At 39.2% G+C, this 25,139-nt stretch overlaps 1 long non-coding RNA gene across 2 annotated transcripts in view; it reads right to left on the bottom strand.

Annotated features, from left to right (window-relative positions):
* Positions 1 to 2,713: 2,713 nt before the first annotated feature.
* The window catches only part of LOC139936017 (uncharacterized), a 47,161-nt gene continuing 24,735 nt past the window's right edge, over positions 2,714 to 25,139 (bottom strand). For both annotated transcript variants that reach the window (XR_011785878.1, XR_011785879.1), the window contains exons 7-11: positions 17,087 to 17,380; positions 15,801 to 15,968; positions 13,956 to 14,123; positions 11,899 to 12,278; positions 2,714 to 10,642 (exon numbers count right to left, since the gene is read on the bottom strand). This is a non-coding gene — a long non-coding RNA (uncharacterized lncRNA). The remainder of the gene's footprint in view (positions 10,643 to 11,898; positions 12,279 to 13,955; positions 14,124 to 15,800; positions 15,969 to 17,086; positions 17,381 to 25,139) is intronic.

Raw genomic sequence — 25,139 nt, forward strand, 5'->3', positions numbered from 1 at the left:
GATTTAATTTTAATTTAATAATATATTATATATATATACATACATAAAATAAAATAAAATAAAATAAAATAAAATAAAATAAAATAAAAATGAAAATTAAAGAAAAATAAAAAAAAAATAGAAATAACCCCTAAAAAAATTTTTTTCGAACAACAATAGGCTTAAAAATCGCCGCGCCCTTCGGGCGCCTCCTGCGGGGCTCCGCCCCGCCGCCCCAGGGGGGCTCCGCCCCCCTATCCCCCCGGGCTAGGATAGTGGGAGGGGATGGCTAGGATGGTGGAAGGGGATGGCTAGGATGGTGGGAGGGGATGGCTAGGATGGTGGGAGGGGATGGCTAGGATGGTGGGAGGGGATGGCTAGGATGGTGGGAGGGGATGGCTAGGATGGTGGGAGGGGATGGCTAGGATGGTGGGAGGGGATGGCTAGGATGGTGGGAGGGGATGGCTAGGATGGTGGGAGGGGATGGCTAGGATGGTGGGAGGGGATGGCTAGGATGGTGGGAGGGGATGGCTAGGATGGTGGGAGGGGATGGCTAGGATGGTGTACTTACGCTTAAGACAGTTGTTATTCCTATACAGATGGCCGTGGATAGTGTACTTACGCTTTTTAGACAGTTGGCATTCCTATACAGATGGCCGTGGATAGTGTACTTACGCTTTTAAGACAGTTGGCATTCCTGTACAGATGGCCGTGGATAGTGTACTTACGCTTTTTAGACAGTTGGCATTCCTATACAGATGGCCGTGGATAGTGTACTTACGCTTTTAAGACAGTTGCTAATCCTATACAGATGGCCGTGGATAGTGTACTTGCGCTTTTTATACAGTTGGCATTCCTATACAGATGGCCGTTGATAGTGTACTTACGCTTTTTAGACTGTTGGCATTCCTATACAGATGGCCGTGGATAGTGTACTTACGCTTTTTAGACTGTTGGCATTCCTATACAGATGGCCGTGGATAATGTACTTGCGCTTTTTAGTCAATTGGTATTCCTATACAGATGGCCGTTAATAGTGTACTTGCGCTTTTTAGACAGTTGGAATTCCTATACAGATGGCCGTGGATAGTGTACTTGCGCTTTTTCAATACTTATTAATTTTTTTTCCCCTTAACTTAGTTACCACATCGTACACGAATAATCATTTTTAATCACTCCTTTATTTTCGACTATGTAATATACAACAAATCACTTTGTTACAACTTCTTTATTTTTTCATTTCTTTATCTTATACAATATTACACACAATAATTACTCTTATTACACTTTCTTCGTTATTTCCATACTTTACTGTAGCTCTTAACACTTCATTATTTACTCCTTATATTATTCATATTATTTCCATACTACATCACTAAATCAGTAATTTCTATACTACATGTTACATTGTTATCTTTCATTACTTTATAATGTTCTACATTTATACTTATACATTAATTCTTACTTACAGCAGGTTTGTTCGCCATTACACATTTAACCATACTATCCACTTTTATCTATTTCAAAGCATCATACTCAAGCTACAACACATACCGAGAGAACTCGTTCATAGTGTTAACAGCTACACTTATTTCCCTTTGCCCATTAAAGTACAAACCATGTGGACTCACAACACATTTACTACTGTATTAAACACTAAATGATGTAAACTACTTACACAATACATAGAAATACTACACAACTCGGTCTCATCATAACAGTTACAATATATTTATTGCCTATTGACACATCTTTCATTAACATTTACATTTACAACTTCCAACATAACGTTCCATTACAAAGGATAAATCAAAGTTCTATTACTAGGTTTCCCCAGCATTGACGCCTAAGTTGGACCAAACTATAAGCTTAACTGAAACACGTCATCATTAGTTTAAGTAGAGTACCACGTATTTCCAACAAAACGTTCCAGTACAAAGGATAATACAGTTTAACGACAACATCCAATGCATTACGATAGGAGACTGTCACCAAAACATGCTGTGAGCCAAGAACACATCAACAGAGTTGAAGAAGAGTGACGGCAACATCGCAGGACACATAAAGGTTCTTGAAGCAGAATTACACTTGGACTCAACATCCAATGCATTACGATAACAAAGTTTTAAGACCTTGCGGTGTACTACCACCAACATATCCAAATGCTTCAAGAATGCTGACTAGGTTGCATGTACATGAAACAACACTATCGTTGATGGACAATGTCAGCCAAGAACACATCAACAGAGTCGACGAAGAATGACGACAACATCGCAGGACACATCAAGGTTCTTGAAGCAGAATTACACTTAGACCCAACTAAACATCCAACGATAACAAAGTTTTAAGAGCTGACAATGTTCTCCCACCATCATATCCAAATGCTTACTGACTGACGACTAGGTTGCATGTCAATAAACCAACACTATCGTTACGGAAGAATATCACCAAGACATACAATGCTGTGAGCAGAACACATCAACAGAGGCTAAATACTTAGTCCCATTACAAACTCCTCATGATTCGATATCAATGCCGACACATTCGCATAAACAATGTTTATGGAGAGTAATACTTGGTTCAAACTAAACATCCGTCGGGTTCAAGTACAAAGGATAACAACGAAATCATCTCCGATTACACCATGGTCCCTTCAAAACACCCATTGCTTTACAATCACAAAGTTTACACACCATACGACGTTGCTTCTAGAATGCTGACTAGGTTGCATGTACATGAAACAACACTATCGTTGCAGGATGCTGTCAGCCCAGAACACATCAACTGAGTCGAAGAAGACTGATGTCAACATCGCAGGACACATAAGAGATGTTGAAGAAGAATTACACTTAGTCCCAACAAAGCGTAAACAGGTTTCTAGAACACCGACACCAATACATTAGCTTCACTGAAAGACGACATCCTTAGTCCCATCGCAAACTCCAAATGATTCAAGCAATGCAGACACAGTCCCAGAAACATCAACAACATTTAAGTAAGTAACACTTAGTTCCATCAAAACATCCATCGAGTTCAAGTACAAATGATAAACAAGGTTGAGCCACACCATCACAGTACACCTTGGTCCCTTGTACACATCCAATGCTTTAGCTAACAAAGTTTAAAGACCATAAGACGTAGTCCCAACAACATATTCAAATGCTTCAAGATGATGATGACTAGGTTGCATACGTGCAAAAATCGCCCGGAACACATTAAAAGGGTTCCAACAGAATGGCGACAAACTCGTACGACACATAAGGGACATTGAAGGAGAATTACTCTTAGTCCCTACACAACGTTTCAAGAAGACTGATGACTAAGTTGACCCAAAACATCAGCTTCCCTTAAATACAGGACACTATAGTCCCATCACAAAATCCAACAATTTCATAGCAGTGCCGACACATTTGCAGAAACATCAACAACATTTAACTTAGTTCCAACAAAACATCCATCGTGTTCAAGGATAAAAAAGTTGAATGACATCATCATCTGCGCTGTAGTTGATTACACCTTGGTTCCTTGAAAACATCCAATGTTTTAGGATAACAAAGTCGACGTATTCAGAATAATATATCAAAGTACTTCTACAACATGGGTGGCATGAAAAAATCAGCTCCATTGACAGAGTCTGTAGCTTACTTTCAATCGGCCATCTCTGTTATTAACAGTACATAGTTCTCCCTAGAAAACATCAAAGGACCATGAGCACATGCGTTTGATGAGAGATTTCATCCAAAGAAAGCAGATGTGTCATGACAGTTTTACATGAAAACGTCGGTGGCGTTGAAGGAGAAATGTGCCCTGCTCAATTATCAAGGCTCTCACAAAGATTGAAGAGTCCCACAAAGATTGACAACTAAATTGCTTCAGAACTCAAAGTGCCATGAAAATATCTCATGAAAACTTGTGACGCCCAGATGAACCAATAATAGATCAAACAGATTTAGAACAATTTGGTACAACGACATCAGCTGAAGGAAAGTACATCTTCTTCGAAAGCACACATCCAAGAGTTTGGGATAATTCGACATGAAAAAGGCTGTTGATGAATAACAACTAAGAAATAGAAGCAATTTGGGCAGTGAATGCCTACAAAATGTTCACGAGTCAGACCGGGCCTCCAAAATAATCTCATCTGTACTAATCCATGCTACAACTTGATTCAACAAAGACATCCATCATTCAGCGATAACACAATTGCCTCAAACCCTCGGCTACATTGATGGAGACTGCAACTACATCCTAAGAACACATGTGCGTTGAAAGACTCTAAGAGTCTCAAACATCTTTCATTTCAACGAACTGCTCACTGTTACAGGTTTTTCCCTCAACAACCTTTGTCAGAATACCAGTTGGCTTAGTTAGAACCTCAATACTTCTTCTCGTTAAGTTTGGGTAGTTTGGTTTGCAAAGCAGGTGTTTCATGTAAGACATTTATTCCTATTGTCCTTTGGAATTCTTTCAATACTAGTTTGCTCATATTTACTGCCAATGCCTGTCAGTTCCATAATGGAAGCCTTATTTATGTTCATGGTTAAATTGGTTTACTCACAGTTAAAGGTGCAGTTATAAGCAATAACTCAAAGTTGGTATTCAAAGTATGGCTATATTGCCTGTCATTCATTATACTGCCAACGCCCCTGTTGCAATGACGCACAACAAGTTGACCTGATTGGCAGTATTTAGTTGCTGTTTATCTTCCAAACAAGTATCGCCAAATTTTTATACAAGATAGCTGACAAGCAATTTAGTTCGCCGTGCAAAATGAAAAGTGCGCACCACGCATGCAGGAATACCAACTTTATAAATACAGTGCACATACATAAATAAATACAATACATAGATATACATTAAAGGAACATTACAGAATTGGTTTTTGTTAACTGAACTGTAGCTGGCAGTGTAAGCGCTTTAACATAAACCAACAAACCTGTACAAGTTTGAGATTGATCGACCATCTGGGTCACAGGAGAAGAGTGAAAAACAGTTCACAAATTGTCCCTTGCATCGATGTTTCATTGGATTTTTTCTACTATCATCATTAGACCGTGTAAACTTTATGTAAATCTGTGATCTTCAACATTTTGGTTTTACCAATTCTCTAACGTTCCTTTAATGAATATAGACTTCAACTACTCCAGCCAAGGCTGATGATGTTGAAGGCTGTATACAAAAATTTAATGACATAAAGGTTGTTGTTGTGGACTACATACAAAGATTTCTAAAAATCGAACGAGGAATTGGTGTAAAAATCAGCTATAACTAGATTACAGATACATTAACTTATTCACCAGCAACCACCATACAAGTTTGTTCCTACAAAACATCAAAGTCCCACTAACACATGCGCTATAGATCAAGGATTTAGTCCTTAGAAAACAAAACCAGAAATGTCATGACATACTGACATCTAAACATCCTTAATTTGTCACGAGAAAGCCGTTCAAATTACATGGAAATCAAAGCTGCATTCAAGATGATTGTGCCTCACTCATCATAATATACTGTATAGGTCTGCAACATATTGACAACTAAATTGCTTTGGCACTTGAGTGTGTTCTCAAAGAATACAACGATAAGAATTGCATCAAAGAAGATGTCACTGGGTCAAATGAAGACAACAAACAGTTTGACAACAACAATGTGCCATGAAAACATCTCATGATGACTTATGAAACTTAGCCCCAAGAATACAACGATAAGAATTGCATCCATCAAGATGTTACTGGGTCAAATGAAGACAACAAACCGTTTGACAACAACAACCAGGTGCCATGAAAACATCTCATGACGACTTATGAAACTTAGTCCCAAGAATACAATGATAAGAATTGCATCAATGAAGATGTCACTGGGTCAAATGAAGACAACAAACCGTTTGACAACAACAACCAGGTGCCATGAAAACATCTCATGACGACTTATGAAACTTAGTCCCAAGAATACAATGATAAGAATTGCTTTCATGAAGAGTGACTGGGTCAAATGAAGACAACAAACCGTTTAACAACAACAACATTGTGTGAAAAGATCTCATGGCGACTTATGAAACTTGGTACCAAGGTCAAAAGAAGACAAAAAAATGTTTAACAACATTAACAACACCTGGTCCATATGCCTTACTCCCAGCAAAACATCAATTGGGGTGAAGTAGAATGACAACAACGTCATTAAGATATTAGTATTCAGCTTTAAACGATCAACACTACAAAGCCTTTGATTAGATCACAACATTGTGAAATATCTGTGCCGAGAAATGCAAACTCTACATCAATAATTAAAATCTGTGCCATCATCCAGACTTTCTCCTGAGATTAGAGAGACACAAACTCAACATCATTAACAAAAATCTGTGCCGTCACACAGACTTTCTCCTGCGATTACAGAGACACAATCTTAACATCAATCATTCAAATCTGTGCCGTCAAACAGACTTTCTCCTGAGTTTGGAGAGACACAAACTCTACATCAATGAGAAAAATCTGTGTCGTGACACAGACTTTCTCCTGACTTTCTAGAGACAAAAACTCTACATCAATGAGAAAAATCTGTGCCGTCATACAGACTTTCTCCTGACTTTCTAGAGACAAAAACTCTACATCAATGAGAAAAATCTGTGCCGTCATACAGACTTTCTCCTGAGTTTGGAGAGACAAAAACTCTACATCAATAATAAAAATCTGTGTCGTCACACAGACTTTCTCCTGAGTTTGGAGAGACACCAACTCTACATCAATAATAAAAATCTGTGCCGTCATACAGACTTTCTCCTGAGTTTGGAGAGACACAATCTTTACATCAATAATTAAAATCTGTGCCGTCAAACAGACTTTCTCATGAGTTTGGAGAGACATAAACTTTACATCATTTGTAAAAATCTGTGCCGTCATACAGACTTTCTCCTGAGTTTGGAGAAACATAAACTTTACATCATTTGGAAAAATCTGTGCCGTCATACAGACTTTCTCTTGAGTTTGGAGAGACATAAACTTTACAACATTTGGAAAAATCTGTGCCTTCATACAGACTTTCTCCTGAGTTTGGAGCGATGCAAACTCTATATCAAGGAGAAAAATCTGTGCCGTCATACAGACTTTCTCCTGCGTTTGGAGAGAAGCAAACTCTATATCAATTGGAAAAATCTGTGCCATCATACAGACTTTCTCCTGCGTTTGGAGAGAAGCAAACTCTACATCAATTAGAGAAATCTGTGCCATCATACAGACTTTCTCTTGAGTTTGGAGAGAAACAAACTCAACATCAATAACAAAAATCTGTGCCGTCATTCAGACTTTCTCCTGAGGGTGGAGAGACACAAACTCAACATTACTATTAAAAATCTGTGTTGTCATACATAAACTTCCTCATGAACAAGAACAATTTGTGCAGTCACAGACTTTCTCCTGCGTTGAGACAGATTCAAGCTCAACATCAATAAGAAAAATCTGTGCCGTCACACAGACTTTCTCCAGCATTGAGAGAAACAAAATTTACATGTATGAGAAAAGTTTGTGTTGTCGTACAGTTTCTCTCTCATGCGTTGAGAGACACAAAACTCTTCATCAATAAGGATAAGTTGTGCTGTCACAGACTTTTTCCAGCAGTTACATGAAACAAAGTTTACAATTTGTGCTGACACACAGACTTCACATCAATGAGAAAAGTTTGTGTCGTCATTTATATAGACACAACTTTAACTCTGCGTTAACAGAGACAAAAAGTTTACATCAATAAGAACAGGTTGTGTTGTCATACAGACCGTCCAAAGACCATTGTGGGCAAACCCTTGTGACCAGGTAGGGTCTAGTAGGCTAAGCCGTGTGGAGGGGGAGACCCTCCCGATGTAGCAACCCCAAGGCAAGGTTGAGGGGGGGCGCGGTGGGCTCCGGATTTGAGTCGCCCTTAGCCCTTCCTCTCTTGGTTACTGCCCTGGCACTGGCTGATTTCTTCACCTTTCTGGTAGACCCACCGCACACTGAGCAAAGACAGGGAATGGAGAGTCTCCCCTCTTTGGCTGGTGGGTCCATCTGAGGCTGCTGGGGCCAGCTGAAGGGCTGCGAGCTCGGTGACCAGCACCGCTCTCCGAGAGCATGGACTGTCCCTGGGGAATGGATGTACCCCCCAGGACCAACAGTTGGAGCCCTTCCCAACTTCCATGAATAACTCATACCTCAGACCTCAAACACATACAAAATTACTTAACTAAGCTACTACTTTGAGAAAAAATCTGCATTGAGAGACCGTACGACTTAGTCCAAAGAAAACATTCGAAGACGTCAAGAAGAATGACAATGAAGTTGCATGAAAAAAGACAAAGATTGCATACAAATTTGTTCCAAGTAAACATCAGAGATTCATGAAAACATGTATTATAGAAGAATGATTAGTCCCAAGAAAACGACCAAGCAGATGAAAACACTCTAACTTTTGGACAGAGAAAACAACTAAGTTGCATGAAAAAACAGCTACATTGAAGGAGAATTGAAGGAAGGAGAATGTTACTTCATGATCCAAAAACATTATCAAAGGGCTGAAGAAAATTGACAAGAAAATTCCTTCCGAACTTGAGTGAAGCACGAAAACATCTCCAGAAAACTGCTCAAACAAATATCCAAGAATACAACGACGCATTACATTATAGGAAGATATGACTAAACCAAATGAAGACATCAATCCGTTAAATAACAACAACAACCATTAAAATGGCATTCAAACATCAGCACCATACAACTTAAATCCTCCAAAACATCAACACGGTGAAGTAGACTGATATCAAAGTAATTTACGTTCTAGTATTTTGCCTTAAAGGCACTGGACATAATTGGTAATTATTCAAAATAGTTGTTAGCATAAAAACCTAAGTGAGCTGATGATAGTATAAAACCTTGTGAGAAACGGCTCCCTCATAAGTAACGTAACTTTGGAGAAGGTTTTTTTTCCCACTCAAATAATAAGACTTTTGCTGAAGCCTTTTATCATGCATCTGATGAAAGCACTCAATAAAATGCAACAAGGGTGTTTTTTTCTTTCATGAGAAACATTGTGAGAAACAGCTCTCTCTGAAGTAACACAGTTTTTAAGAAGGAGGGTTTTTTCCACTCAACTAAAAGACTTCAGCTGAAGCCTTTATTATGCATTTGAAATCACACAAAGTAATGAAACAAGTTTGTTTTCTTTAAATATTCTCTTGCAAATTTGATGACCAGTTTAGCCCAAATCTTCACAGGTTTGTTATTTTATGCATATAATGTTGGGATACACCAAGTGAGAAAACTGGTCATTGACAAATACCAAATGAGTCCAGTACCTTAAAAGCAGTTCTAACGTTTAAAATGCAAAGGTAGGAATTTGATAAATAATTAACAAGCAAACATATTTTTGTTTCATTTGCAACCATCGCCAAATTTCTGCGCTGGGTAAGCCTAGAATGCCTGGTAACGTGGAGTACGCACGCTCACAAGCCTAAATTCCCCGCTATCCCGTAAAATATGCTTGACCTAAGCACGGAATTTGTAAGCGCTGATTCTTTGTTTATGGTAAGCAGAGCCATGAAATTGTGCCCCTTTCATTTGGATTTAAACTATCCTAGATGTTTGCATACAAACCAATAACATGCTTGCTTTTAAAGTAAATGTTAAAAGACACTTGACACTATTGGTAATTACTCAATTTCATTGTTAGCGTCAAAACTTAATTGGTATTGAGCAATGGAGAGCTGTTAATAGAATAAAAATTGTGCGAAATAGATCCCTCTGAAGTAGTTTTTTTTAAATTCCTTACTCAAATAATAAAAGACTTCAGCTGAAGCCTTTTTATCTTATTTTTGTTTTTATTATCCAAGTTCGCCCAAAACAAGGCTAAAAGCATCTGAAAGCACACAAAGTAATGCAACAAGTGCATTGTTTTCTTTCATTATTCTCTTGCAAATTTGATGACCAATTGAGTCCAAATGTTCACAGATTTGTCATTCGGGATGTATCCTGATGACAAATCTTGGTGTATACACCAAGTCGTCGGAATACTAGTCTTTGACAATTACCAAAGGTGTCTAGTGCCTTTTAAATGATAAAAATGCACTTGGCAGTAGCTTACATATCTTCAAGATGTCCATTCCAATTGATAGCATGCTTCTTCTGTCTTGATCAAACACATCCATAAGAAATTGAGTGGAACTTGAGTCAATTAGTAGGCGATTACAGTTCTTCAAGATGTCCATTCCAATAGATAGCATGCCTCTTCTGTCTTGATCAAACACATCCATAAGAACTTGTGTAGATCTTAAGTCAATTTAGCAGGTAGCTTACAGTTCTTCAAGATGTCCATTCAAACACATCCATAAGAAATTGAGTGGAACTTGAGTCAATTAGTAGGCGATTACATATCTTCAAGATGTCCATTCCAATAGATAGCATGCCTCTTCTGTCTTGATCAAACACATCCATAAGAACTTGTGTAGATCTTAAGTCAATTTAGCAGGTAGCTTACAGTTCTTCAAGATGTCCATTCCAATTGATAGCATGCCTCTTCTGTCTTGATCAAACACATCCATAAGAACTTGTGTAGATCTTAAGTCAATTAGCAGGTCAGAGTTTAGGTCAATCCGTCATGGGTTCTTCTTCAATGATGTTCTCTTGATGAAAGCAGATTCTTGTCCAATCTACAAATTAAAACAAACATTTAGACATTTAAATAATAATAATCGTTTTTTTCTAACGCCTTTTTAACATCCAAAGGGCCTCTCAAAGCACCTTCAACATTCTTACCACTGGCCATCATCTCAGCTCCCTGGGGAATGTACACCACTCTCTCTACAACAATTTTTGAAATAACCAACAGTTTCTGATGGCTACTTTAGTCTCACAAAACATTGGCAAAGATGCCTAAACCCCTTAGCAACCCACAAACAGTTAAACCTAGCGTAATTCCCTGTTGGTAACATGGGCATTTGGTTTAGCTGCGAATATTTGCAACCACTTTCGCAGCTTATTTTTCTTTGACAGACTGAAACGCCACAGAATTTCACAAGATTTTCCGCCGTTCCAAGAACTTCTGAGATAGCATTCAGTGTGATTATTTTCTTGTGTAACAAGTTCAGTTTATTTCATACAGGAAGAAATAACATTACATAGAGAGGATGAAAGTTAATTTTAAAGGATTTGTATAATTTTCAATCAAAACAGTGTCTTTGAAATTCTTGGTAGGCAAGACAGATTTAAGTTTTTGATGGACCTTCAAGATGAAGCTACAAGTATTTGCGTTGCCAAATATTATACAAATAATGAATGTTTATGAGTGCAATGGTGCGAATATGTCCATGAGTTGAAAGATGGAATGTTCTATTCAACGAGGCGATTCATTATTTGTTTTATAACATCCAAGTAGATCTTTGTCATTTTGATTCGAGGATACAACTTTAAACACAAACAAAGCGTAGGCCTAAAATTTAATTGTGAAATTACACCCATTTCTTTGGGTTGGCCTGTTGGATTCATCAGTGACAATGTGCATTCTGTACAGCCATTTTGAGACACGCAGACGCTGAATGTATAATGCCTTGCAGTAACACTGCTGCGTTACCAAAGACACGCGCACGCAGTGATGTTTTTACTCAGCGTGTAATAGTACTTTTCGGCTGGAATGGAAAATGCACGGCGAATGGAACGACAAACGCACTGTGAGTGACGTAGCGTGCAATAGTACTTTTATTTGCTATCACGTGACGGACAATCCTCCAATCAAATGGCAAGGATCTTCTAGGGTGTCATATAAAGCTTGTTATGTACTGTTTTAAAATGAAATCATACTGTCAGGGGGAGCAGCTATAAGAACACTCATTGTGCAAGTGGAGACTATTACTAAATGTGCCTTTAAACTACATAATAAATGATCAAAATGCACTTGGCAGTAGCTTACAGTTCTTCAAGATGTCCACTCCAATTGATAGCATGCCTCTTCTGTCTTGATCAAACACATCCATGAGAACTTGTGCGGATCTCGAGTGAATTAGCAGGTAGCTTACAGTTCTTCAAGATGTCCATTCCAATTGATAGCGTGCCTCTTCTGTCTTGATCAAACACATCCATGAGAACTTGTGTGGATCTTGAGTCAATTAGCAGGTAGCTTACAGTTCTTCAAGATGTCCATTCCAATTGATAGCGTGCCTCTTCTGTCTTGATCAAACACATCCATGAGAACTTGTGCGGATCTTGAGTCAGAAGCTCACAGTTTAGGTCAATCCGTCCTGGGTTCTTCTTCACTGATGTCCTCGTGATGAAAGCAGATTCACGTCCAATCTACAAATTAAAACAAACATTTAGACATTTAAATAATAATAATAATCATTTTTTCTATCGCCTTTTTAACACCCTACAACATTCTTACCCCAGGCCATCATCTCAGCTCCCTGGGGAATGTACACCACTCTCTCTACAGCAGTTTTTGAAACAACCAAAAGTTTCTGTTTGCTACTTTAGTCTGACAAAAACTTGGCAACGATGCCTTAAACCCCTTAGCACAACAAATTGGCAAAGATTCCTTAAAGGCAGTGGACACTATTGGAAATTACTCAAAATAATGATTGGCATAAAACCTTACTTGGTGACAAGTAATGGGGAGAGGTTGATGGTATAAAACATTGTGAGAAACGGCTCCCTCTGAAGTGCCATAGTTTTAGAGAAAGACGTAATATTCCACGAATTTGATTTCGAGACCTCAGATTTAAAACTTGAGGTCTCGAAATCAACCATCTAAACGCACACAACTTCGTGTGACAAGGGTGTTTTTTTTCTTTCATTATTATCTTGCAAGTTCGATGACCGATTGAGCTCAAATTTTCACAGGTTTGTTATTTTATGCTTATGTTGAGATACACCAACTGTGAAGGCTAGTCTTTGACAATTATCAATAGTGTCCACTGCCTTTAAACCCTTTAGCACAACAAATTGGCAAAGATTCCTTAAACCCCTTATAAGTCACATACAGTTAAACCGAGCGTCATTCCCTGTTGGTAACATAGGCATTTGGTTTAGTTGTAAATATTTTCAATGAATTTGGCAACTTGTTTTTCTTTGACAGACTGAAATGCCACAGAACTTCACAAGATTTTCCTTTTAGATTGCTTTTAGTGTGATTACTTTCTGGTGTTACAAGTTCATTTCGTACAGGATGAAATTACATTTTGTAGAGAAGATGACAGTTCATTCTCAAGGATTTGTATAGTTTTCAATCAATACAGTGTCTTTGACATTCTTGGTAGGCAAGACAGATTTAAGTTTTTAATGGACCATCCAGATGAGGCTACAAACATTTGCATTGCCAAATGTTATACAAATAATGAATGTTTATGAGTGCAATGGTGCGAATATGTCCATGAGTTGAAAGATGGAATGTTCTATTCAACGAGGTGATTCATTATTTGTTTTATAACATCCATGTAGATCTTTGTCATTTTGATTGGAGGATACAACTTCTAAAACAAACAAAGCGTAGACCTACAATTTTTAATTGTGAAATTAAACCCATTTCTTTTGGGTCGGCATGTTGGATTCGAAAGTGACAATGTGCGTTCTGTACAGCCATTTTGAGACACGCAGACGCTGAATGTATAATGCCTTGCAGCAACACTGCTACGTTACCAAAGACACGCGCACACAGTGATGTCTTTACTCCGCATGTAATAGTACTTTTCGACTGGAATGGAAAATGCACAGCGAATGGAACGACAAACGCACAGTGAGTGACATAGCGTGCAATAGTACTTCTATTTGCTATCATGTGACGGACAATCCTCCAATCAAATGGCAAGGATCTTCTAGGGTGTCATATAAAGCTTGTTATGTACTGTTTTAAAATAAAATCATACTGTTAGAGGGAGCAGCTACAAGAACACTCATTGTGCAAGTGGAGACTATTACTAAAGGTGTCTTTAAACTACATAATAAATGATCAAAATGCACTTGGCAGTAGCTTACAGTTCTTCAAGATGTCCACTCCAATTGATAGCATGCCTCTTCTGTCTTGATCAAACACATCCATGAGAACTTGTGCGGATCTTGAGTCAGAAGCTCACAGTTTAGGTCAATCCGTCCTGGGTTCTTCTTCACTGATGTCCTCGTGATGAAAGCAGATTCACGTCCAATCTACAAATTAAAACAAACATTTAGACATTTAAATACTAATAATAATCATTTTTTCTATCGCCTTTTTAACACCCTACAACATTCTTACCCCAGGCCATCATCTCAGCTCCCTGGGGAATGTACACCACTCTCTCTACAGCAATTTTTGAAACAACCAAAAGTTTCTGTTTGCTACTTTAGTCTGACAAAAACTTGCCAACGATGCCTTAAACCCCTTAGCACAACAAATTGGCAAAGATTCCTTAAAGGCAGTGGACACTATTGGAAATTACTCAAAATAATGATTGGCATAAAACCTTACTTGGTGACAAGTAATGGGGAGAGGTTGATGGTATAAACCATTGTGAGAAACGGCTCCCTCTGAAGTGCCATAGTTTTAGAGAAAGACGTAATATTCCACGAATTTGATTTCGAGACCTCAGATTTAAAACTTGAGGTCTCGAAATCAACCATCTAAACGCACACAACTTCGTGTGACAAGGGTGTTTTTTTTCTTTCATTATTATCTTGCAAGTTCGATGACCGATTGAGCTCAAATTTCCACAGGTTTGTTATTTTATGCTTATGTTGAGATACACCAACTGTGAAGGCTAGTCTTTGACAATTACCAATGGTGTCCACTGCCTTTAAACCCCTTAGCACAACAAATTGGCAAAGATTCCTTAAACCCCTTATAAGTCACATACAGTTAAACCGAGTGTCATTCCCTGTTGGTAACATAGGCAATTGGTTTAGTTGTAAATATTTTCAATGAATTTGGCAACTTGTTTTTCTTTGACAGACTGAAATGCCACAGAACTTCACAAGATTTTCCTTTTAGATTGCTTTTAGTGTGATTACTTTCTGGTGTTACAAGTTCATTTCGTACAGGATGAAATTACATTTTGTAGAGAAGATGACAGTTCATTCTCAAGGATTTGTATAGTTTTCAATCAATACAGTGTCTTTGACATTCTTGGTAGGCAAGACAGATTTAAGTTTTTGATGGACCATCCAGATGAGGCTACAAACATTTGCATTGCCAAATGTTATACAAATAATGAATGTTTATGAGTGCAATGGTGCGAATATGTCCATGAGTTGAAAGATGGAATGTTCTTTTCAACGAGGTGATTCATTATTTGTTTTATAACATCCAAGTAGATCTTTGTCATTTTGATGGGAGGATACAACTTCTAAAACAAACAAAGCGTAGACCAACAATTTTTAATTGTGAAATTAAACCCATTTCTTTTGGGTCGGCATGTTGGATTCGAAAGTGACAATGTGCGTTCTGTACAGCCATTTTGAGACACGCAGACGCTGAATGTATAATGCCTTGCAGCAACACTGCTACGTTACCAAAGACACGCGCACACAGTGATGTCTTTACTCCGCATGTAATAGTACTTTTCGACTGGAATGGAAAATGCACAGCGAATGGAACGACAAACGCACAGTGAGTGACATAGCGTGCAATAGTACTTCTATTTGCTATCATGTGACGGACAATCCTCCAATCAAATGGCAAGGATCTTCTAGGGTGTCATATAAAGCTTGTTATGTACTGTTTTAAAATAAAATCATACTGTTAGAGGGAGCAGCTACAAGAACACTCATTGTGCAAGTGGAGACTATTACTAAAGGTGTCTTTAAACTACATAATAAATGATCAAAATGCACTTGGCAGTAGCTTACAGTTCTTCAAGATGTCCACTCCAATTGATAGCATGCCTCTTCTGTCTTGATCAAACACATCCATGAGAACTTGTGCGGATCTTGAGTCAGAAGCTCACAGTTTAGGTCAATCCGTCCTGGGTTCTTCTTCACTGATGTCCTCGTGATGAAAGCAGATTCACGTCCAATCTACAAATTAAAACAAACATTTAGACATTTAAATACTAATAATAATCATTTTTTCTATCGCCTTTTTAACACCCTACAACATTCTTACCCCAGGCCATCATCTCAGCTCCCTGGGGAATGTACACCACTCTCTCTACAGCAATTTTTGAAACAACCAAAAGTTTCTGTTTGCTACTTTAGTCTGACAAAAACTTGCCAACGATGCCTTAAACCCCTTAGCACAACAAATTGGCAAAGATTCCTTAAAGGCAGTGGACACTATTGGAAATTACTCAAAATAATGATTGGCATAAAACCTTACTTGGTGACAAGTAATGGGGAGAGGTTGATGGTATAAAACATTGTGAGAAACGGCTCCCTCTTTAGTGCCATAGTTTTAGAGAAAGACGTAATATTCCACGAATTTGATTTCGAGACCTCAGATTTAAAACTTGAGGTCTCGAAATCAACCATCTAAACGCACACAACTTCGTGTGACAAGGGTGTTTTTTTTCTTTCATTATTATCTTGCAAGTTCGATGACCGATTGAGCTCAAATTTTCACAGGTTTGTTATTTTATGCTTATGTTGAGATACACCAACTGTGAAGGCTAGTCTTTGACAATTACCAATAGTGTCCACTGCCTTTAAGCCCCTTTAGCACAACAAATTGGCAAAGATTCCTTAAACCCCTTATAAGTCACATACAGTTAAACCGAGCGAATTTGGCAACTTGTTTTTCTTTGACAGACTGAAATGCCAATGAACTTCACAAGATTTTCCCTTTAGATTGCTTTTAGTGTGATTACTTTCTGGTGTTACAAGTTCATTTCGTACAGGATGAAATTACATTTTGTAGAGAAGATGACAGTTCATTCTCAAGGATTTGTATAGTTTTCAATCAATACAGTGTCTTTGACATTCTTGGTAGGCAAGACAGATTTAAGTTTTTGATGGACCATCCTGATGAGGCTACAAACATTTGCATTGCCAAATGTTATACAAATAATGAATGTTTATGAGTGCATACTGTTAGAGGGAGCAGCTACAAGAACACTCATTGTGCAAGTGGAGACTATTACTAAAGGTGTCTTTAAACTACATAATAAATGATCAAAATGCACTTGGCAGTAGCTTACAGTTCTTCAAGATGTCCACTCCAATTGATAGCATGCCTCTTCTGTCTTGATCAAACACATCCATGAGAACTTGTGCGGATCTTGAGTCAATTAGCAGGTAGCTTACAGTTCTTCAAGATGTCCATTCCAATTGATAGCGTGCCTCTTCTGTCTTGATCAAACACATCCACAAGAACTTGTGCGGATCTCGAGTCAATTAGCAGGAAGCTTACAGTTCTTAAACACATCCATAAGAACTTGTGTGGATCTTGAGTCACTGAAGTTCTCCTGATGAAAACCAGAATCACGTCCAATCTACAAATTAAAACAAACATTTAGACATTGAAACAATAGTAATACTAATGACAATGCCAAATATATATATTTTTATTTACTGTTTTAAAATGAAACCATGCCGTGAGAGGGCGCAACTACAATAACACGTCTTGTGCAAGTGGAGTCTACTGACAAAATGTGCTTTTCCTGTAGCCCAACAAACCGAGAAATCAAAAATAACATTGCCAGAAGTCATTGAACTGGGAAACATCAACAAATGAAACTTGCCTAAGTAATCACTGCTGCATAAAAATGAATAAACTTTGCAGTCAAAAATAACATTGGAATTACTGATAGTTGAGATTGTTACACACAAACAGAACCGGCAAGGAAAGGTCAACATGAATAAAACGCTAACGAACTAGATCCAAGATGGTGAATCTGTTCAACCGACCTAACACGATAATCCTAAACAGGGCTCGAACTTGGGGGAAAACGTCCACAAGAACACAGGGCTTGTTGCTCAATATGTTTACTGGACGAGAATTATTCTTACAAGACTAGAATCCAAGTGAAACAAAACTTCCTGGCACAGTTAAAATGCAATTGACTTCTCATTTGTCTTTATGGGTTTTCACTATATCATAATACTTAAATATTCAACAGAATTTAAAGGTACTTTAGAGGGAAGGTACACATTTGGTAATTACTCCAAACAAATATTAACTTAAAAACTGACTTGGTAACGAGCATTGGAGAGCTGTTGATGGTTTAAAACATTGTGGGAAACTACTCCCTCTGAAGTAACTTAGTTTTTGAGAAAGAGGTAATTTCTCACTAAAATAACAAAAGACTTCTAGCTTTTATTCTTATCAACTTCGTCCAACAAGGGTGTTTTTTTTCTTCATCATTTTCTCACAACTTCGATGACCAATTGAGCCCAAATTTTCACAGGCTTGTTATTTTATGGTTATGATGGAATACACCAAGTGAGAAGACTGGTCTTTGACAATTACCAAACGTCTACCTACCCTTTAAAGACAAAATTTGAACATACTTTGTTTTCAATTAAGATATTACACACCGAGGTATTATTATTCAATTGATACATGTAAGACTGCTGGACTTGGCTCGTACTGGGTTTACAAGCCGGACACTGTGCCAGAGTGTAAAATTTGAGCACTGCCCAACGTTACTTAGAGAGCAACGAACCCAGAATGACACCAGGAAGGACAAGGGAATCCAGATTCTCCAGCTGATAAACATAGACTTGTAGTCCGTTTAGACACTGATGAATATCAGCTCAAATGTGAAACTTTACCCAATGACAAGGCAATATGTAGAAAACTCAGTCACATAGATCAAAAACTTCCTTTTAATAAAGATCTCACAGCCATTCTACAAAATTTTGAACAGGAAGAGGGAAAATACACAAGGTTGAATTAAAAAAAAAAAAAGATCTGTGCCATTACATAGACCTTCTCCTGTGTTTAGAGAGAAGCAAAGTCTACATCAATCAGAAAAAATGGGGTGTCACACAAACTTTCTTTTGAGTTTACAGAGAAACAATATTTACAGAAAAAAAGTTGTGCTGTCATACAGACTTCATCAGGACTTTGGTGTGACCCAAACTGTACATCAATAAGAAATATCTGTGCCATCTTAAACTTTCTCTGTGTTGAGAGAGAAACAAACTCAGCATTGTTAAGAAAAATTTGTGCCGTCACACAGACTTTCTCCAGCGTTGAAAACTTAATCATTCACACTTCATCATTGCTTTGCTGTTACCCAAAAAGAAAAATCTGTGCCATCACAAACTTTCTCCTGCCTTTAGAGAGACGCAAACTTTACATCAATAAGAAAAATCTATGCCATCACACAGACCTTCTCCTTCGTTGAGAGAGAGACACAAAGTCTACATCAATAAGAAACATCTGTGATCACACAGACTTTTTCCTGCAATTACAGAGACAAAACTTTACATCAGTGAGAACAATCTGTGCCATCACAGACTTTCTCCTGCAATGAGAGTTACTCAAACTCAACTTCTATAACAACAATCTGTGCCATCACTGGATTGCTAGCCCAGGCTACCCCAAGGGGAGGACGTAAGCAAGGGGGGTCAGAGTTAAATCTCTATCCGGCCCCATCATTGCATTCAGGTGGCTCGGTTCTCCGCCTGTCGGGCGGTCTGGACCGGGGTTAGAAGCTCCACCTCTGCTGCCCCACAGAGTGAAGGAATCCCAGTCAACTTCATTCACTGATTGCTGCTTGGGAATACCGATGATTGACTCTTTATCAGAGCTTTCCCGAGATATTGCGGCTTGAGACAAGAAGACCAAACAGAAGCATTTAGTTTCCTCTTCCAATGATTCTTCAACAACACCAAAGATCAAGAAGAAAAAGGAAAAGGACACCATACACCTGGCGGCTTTTATGAAAGCATTTGATTCCATCAACACTTCATTGGCAGCCAACAGCGATGGGGGGTGGCGCCCGTCTTACAGCGGGCTACCCCACCATCCACCATCTACCTTCCTTGACCCAGACCCGGGATTGATTGTTCAGGGGCCTATCAGAGCAGCTCCAGTCGATACCGGACCTCCACACTCGTCTGAGGTAATCGATAGTGGCCGGTGACTCACACTCCGAGGCATGACTACAATGGAGAGGTTCTCCTATGGCCATCTCACAACACCCCTCATCTGCCCTCGAGGCATCCGATGGGGAGGAACTCGATGAGGAGCCCGAAGGGGAACGGAGCTCACGTGAGTCACGTGCACGCTTTAAAGAAGACGAGCCCACAGAACCAAGCAGATTCTCATCATTCGAAACTCGGCTTTGGTTTGTACAACGGGACACGGTACGTGATATCCCAGCAATCATCGGAGCGTCGTTCCTTTGAAACACAAACAGGAGAGAAGGAAACGCATAGTACACCATTCCAAAACCTTAGATTGTGTGGATCGCATCAAGAGCACAGCCTCTCTGAAGAAATGGATCTCGCAATCCAGAAATTACTTTTTCATGCATTTACAAAGACAAAACTTTACATAAATGAGAACAATTTGTGCTGTCACAGACTTTCTCCTGCAATCAGAGAAACACAAACTCAACATCTATAAGACAAATCTGTGCTGTAAGAGAGACGCGAACTCTAATTAAATGTGAAAAATCTGTGCCGTCACACAGACTTTTCCTGTATTTACAGAGACAAAACTTTTCATCAATGAGAAAAATCTGCGCCGTCACAGACTTAATCCTGCAATTAGAGAAATGCAAACTCAACATCTATAAACAAATCTGTGCCGTCACACAGATTTTCTCCTGCGATTACAGAGACACAAACTGTACATCAATAATAAAAATGTGTGCTGTCACAGATTCTCTCCTGCGTTTAGAAAGACGCAAACTTCCCATCAGTAAGAAAAAATCTGTGCCATCACAAACTTTCTCCAGCCTTTAGAGACACGCAAACTCAACAACTATGAGAAAAATCTGTGCAGTCACACAGACTTTCTCCTGCGTTTAATAAGACACAAACTTTACATAAATGAAAAATATTTGAGCTGTCATACAGACTTCATTATGACTTTGGTGTGACTTTCACGGAATCCCGGTTAATGTCATTCACTAATCGCTGCATTGGAATACAGATGCTTGACTCTTTATCGGAGCTTTTCCGGGGAGTGTGACTTCAGACAAGAAGACCAAACAAGCATTCAGTTTCCTCTTCCGATGATTCTTCAACGACACTGAAGATCAAGAAGAAGAAGAAGAAGGAAAATGATATCATATTCCCAGTGGCTTTTATGAAGGTGTTTGATTCAATCAACACTTCATCAGGAAGCCATCGCCCAACATCAATGGGGGATGGTGCCCGTCTCACAGTGGGCTACCCCACCATCCTACATCCGGGACCCAGACCCAGGATTGATTGTTCAGGGGCCTCTCAGAGCAGCTCCAGTCGATACTGGACTTCAACACTCGTCCGAGGTAATCGACAGTGGCCTGGAGGTGACTCACACTCCGAGGCATGACTACAATGGAGAGGTTCTCCTATGGCCATCTCACAACACCCCTCATCTGCCCTCGAGGCATCCAATGGGGAGGAACTCGATGAGGAGCCCGAAGGGGAACGAGCTCACGTGAGTCACGTGCACGCTTTAAAGAAGACGAGCCCACAGAACCAAGCAGATTCTCATCATTCGAAACTCGGCTTTGGTTGGCACAATGGGACACAGTACGAGATATCCCAGATGAATCATCGGAGCGTCATGCCTTTAAAACACAAACAGGAGAGGAGGAAACGCGTAGTACACCATCCCAAAACCTCACATTGCGTGGATCGCATCAAGAGCACAGCCTCTCTGAAGAAAAGTGGGCTGAGGTGCCTCGCACTCCAGGGCGTGACCATCAACAGAGAGGTTCTCCTACGGCCATCTCACTACACCCTTCATCTGCCCTTGAGGCATCCAATAGGGAGGAACCCAGGGAGGAGTCCGAAGGGGAACGGAGTTCACATGATTCATGTGCACGGTTTGAAGAAGATGAGCCAACAGAACCAAGCAATTTCTCATCATTTAAAACTCAGCTTCAGTTGGTACAACGGGACATGGTACGTGTCCTCAAGCTGCCGGCGGATGATATTCCAGATGAATCGTAGGAGTGTCGTTCTTTTTAAAAATACTCCAATAGGAGGGGAGGAAACGTGTAGTACACCATTCCCATCCCTCTGAAGAAATGGATCCCGCACACGAGAAGATCAAAGAATTAGTTTCAGTACCCACAAAAGGACTGTGAAGACTTTTGTACGGTCCCCAGTCTACCGCTAAAGACAAGCCATCCAGCTATGGTGGTAAAGCCTTGACTAAGGCGATCTTCAATCTTCGCTGACAATGGCAAAGCTCGACTGGAAAAACAGATGAAGAAAATATATGTGGCTGCTCGTTTTGGCGCCAAAGGCAAAGCCTTTCTTCTGCTGCTGCCGTTAAGACTTCATCGTGACTTTGGTGTGATCCAAATTGTACATCGATCAGAAAAATCTGTGCACAAACTTTCTTCTGCGTTTAGAAACACAAACATCAATGAGAAAAAATTGTGCTGCCATATAGACTTTATCATGACTTTGATGTGACCCAAACTGTACATCAATAAGACAAATCTGTGCCATCACAAACTTTCTTCAGCGTTTAGAGACACAAACTTCTTCCTGCGATTACAAAGACTCAAACTTAACATCACAAGAAAAATTTGTGCTGCCATATAGACTTTATCATGACTTTGATTTGACCCAAACGGTACATCAATAAGACAAATCTGTGCCGTCAAACCTTCTCCTGCGTTCAGAGAGACGCAAACTCAACATCTATCAGAAAAATCTGTGCCGAAACACAAACTTTCACCTGCAGTTAAAAACAGACAAACTTCTCAATGAGAACAATTTTGTGTTGTCATACAGACTTCTTCATGAGTTTACAAAGACAAAACTTTACATAAATTAGAACAATTTGTGCCATCACAGACTTTCTCCCTCAATTAGGAAGACACAACTCATTATCTATTAGAAAAATATGTGCTGTTAAACAGACTTGTCTCTAATTAAATAAGAGAAATCTGTGCCATCACACAGACTTTTTCCTGTGTTTACAGAGACACAAACTTTACATCAATGAAAACAATCTGTGCCATCACAGACTTACTGTGTCGTCATCCAGACTTTCTCCTGCGATTACAGAGACACAAATTCTACATCATTAAGAGAAATCTGTGCCGTCATACAGACTTTCTCATGAGTTTGGAGAGACACAAACTCTACATCAATAAGAGAAATCTGTGCCGTCATCCAGACTTTCTCCTGAGTTTGGAGAGACACAAACTCTACATCAATAAGAGAAATCTGTGCCGTCATACAGACTTTCTCATGAGTTTGGAGAGACACAAACTCTACATCAATAAGAGAAATCTATGCCGTCATACAGACTTTCTCATGAGTTTGGAGAGACACAAACTCTACATCAATAAGAGAAATCTTTGCCGTCATACAGACTTTCTCATGAGTTTGGAGAGACACAAACTCTACATCAATAAGAGAAATCTGTGCCGTCATCCAGACCTTCTCATGAGTTTGGAGAGACACAAACTCTACATCAATAAGAGAAATCTGTGCCGTCATACAGACTTTCTCATGAGTTTGGAGAGACACAAACTCTACATCAATAAGAGAAATCTGTGCCGTCATACAGACTTTCTCCTGAGTTTGGAGAGACACAAACTCTACATCAATAAGAGTAATCTGTGCCGTCATACAGACTTTCTCATGAGTTTGAATAGACACAAACTCTACATCAATAAGAGAAATCTGTGCCATCATACAGACTTTCTCATGAGTTTGTAGAGACACAAACTCTACATCAATAAGAGATATCTGTGCCGTCATACAGACTTTCTCATGAGTTTGGAGAGACACAAACTCTACATCAATAAGAGAAATCTGTGCCGTCATACAGACTTTCTCCTGAGTTTGGAGAGACACAAACTCTACATCAATAAGAGTAATCTGTGCCGTCATACAGACTTTCTCATGAGTTTGGAGAGACACAAACTCTACATCAATAAGAGAAATCGGTGCCGTCATACAGACTGTCTCATGAGTTTGGAGAGACACAAACTCTACATCAATAAAAGAAATCTGTGCCGTCGTTCAGACTTTCTCCTGCCACTACAGAGACAAAAACTCTACATCAGTAAGAGAAATCTGTGCCGTCATACAGACTGTCTCATGAGTTTTGAGAGACACAAACTCTACATCAATAAGAGAAATCTGTGCCGTCATACAGACTTTCTCCTGAGTTTGGAGAGACACAAACTCTACATCAATAAGAGTAATCTGTGCCGTCATACAGACTTTCTCATGAGTTTGGAGAGACACAAACTCTACATCAATAAGAGAAATCTGTGCCGTCATACAGACTTTCTCATGAGTTTGTAGAGACACAAACTCTACATCAATAAGAGATATCTGTGCCGTCATACAGACTTTCTCATGAGTTTGGAGAGACACAAACTCTACATCAATAAGAGAAATCTGTGCCGTTATACAGACGTTCTCCTGAGTTTGGAGAGACACAAACTCTACATCAATAAGAGTAATCTGTGCCGTCATACAGACTTTCTCATGAGTTTGGAGAGACACAAACTCTACATCAATAAGAGAAATCTGTGCCGTCATACAGACTGTCTCATGAGTTTGGAGAGACACAAACTCTACATCAATAAAATAAATCTATGCCGTCATTCAGACTTTCTCCTGCGACTACAGAGACACAAACTCTACATCAATTAGAGAAATCTGTGCCGTCATACAGACTGTCTCATGAGTTTGGAGAGACACAAACTCTACATCAATAAGAGAAATCTAAGCCGTCATACAGACTGTCTCATGAGTTTGGATAGACACAAACTCTACATCAATAAAAGAAATCTGTGCCGTCATTCAGACTTTCTCCTGCGATTACAGAGACACAAACTCTACATCAATAAGATAAATCTGTGCCGTCATACAGACTTTCTCATGAGTTTGGAGAGACACAAACTCTACATCAATAAGATAAATCTGTGCCGTCATCCAGACTTTCTCATGAGTTTGGAGAGACACAAACTCTACATCAATAAGAGAAATCTGTGCCGTCATACAGACTTTCTCATGAGTTTGGAGAGACACAAACTCTACATCAATAAGAGAAATCTGTGCCGTCATACAGACTTTCTCATGAGTTTGGAGAGACACAAACGCTAC

The sequence above is a fragment of the Asterias amurensis genome, chromosome 4, assembly GCF_032118995.1.
Source record: "Asterias amurensis chromosome 4, ASM3211899v1".
NCBI classification, from domain to species: Eukaryota; Metazoa; Echinodermata; class Asteroidea; order Forcipulatida; family Asteriidae; genus Asterias; species Asterias amurensis.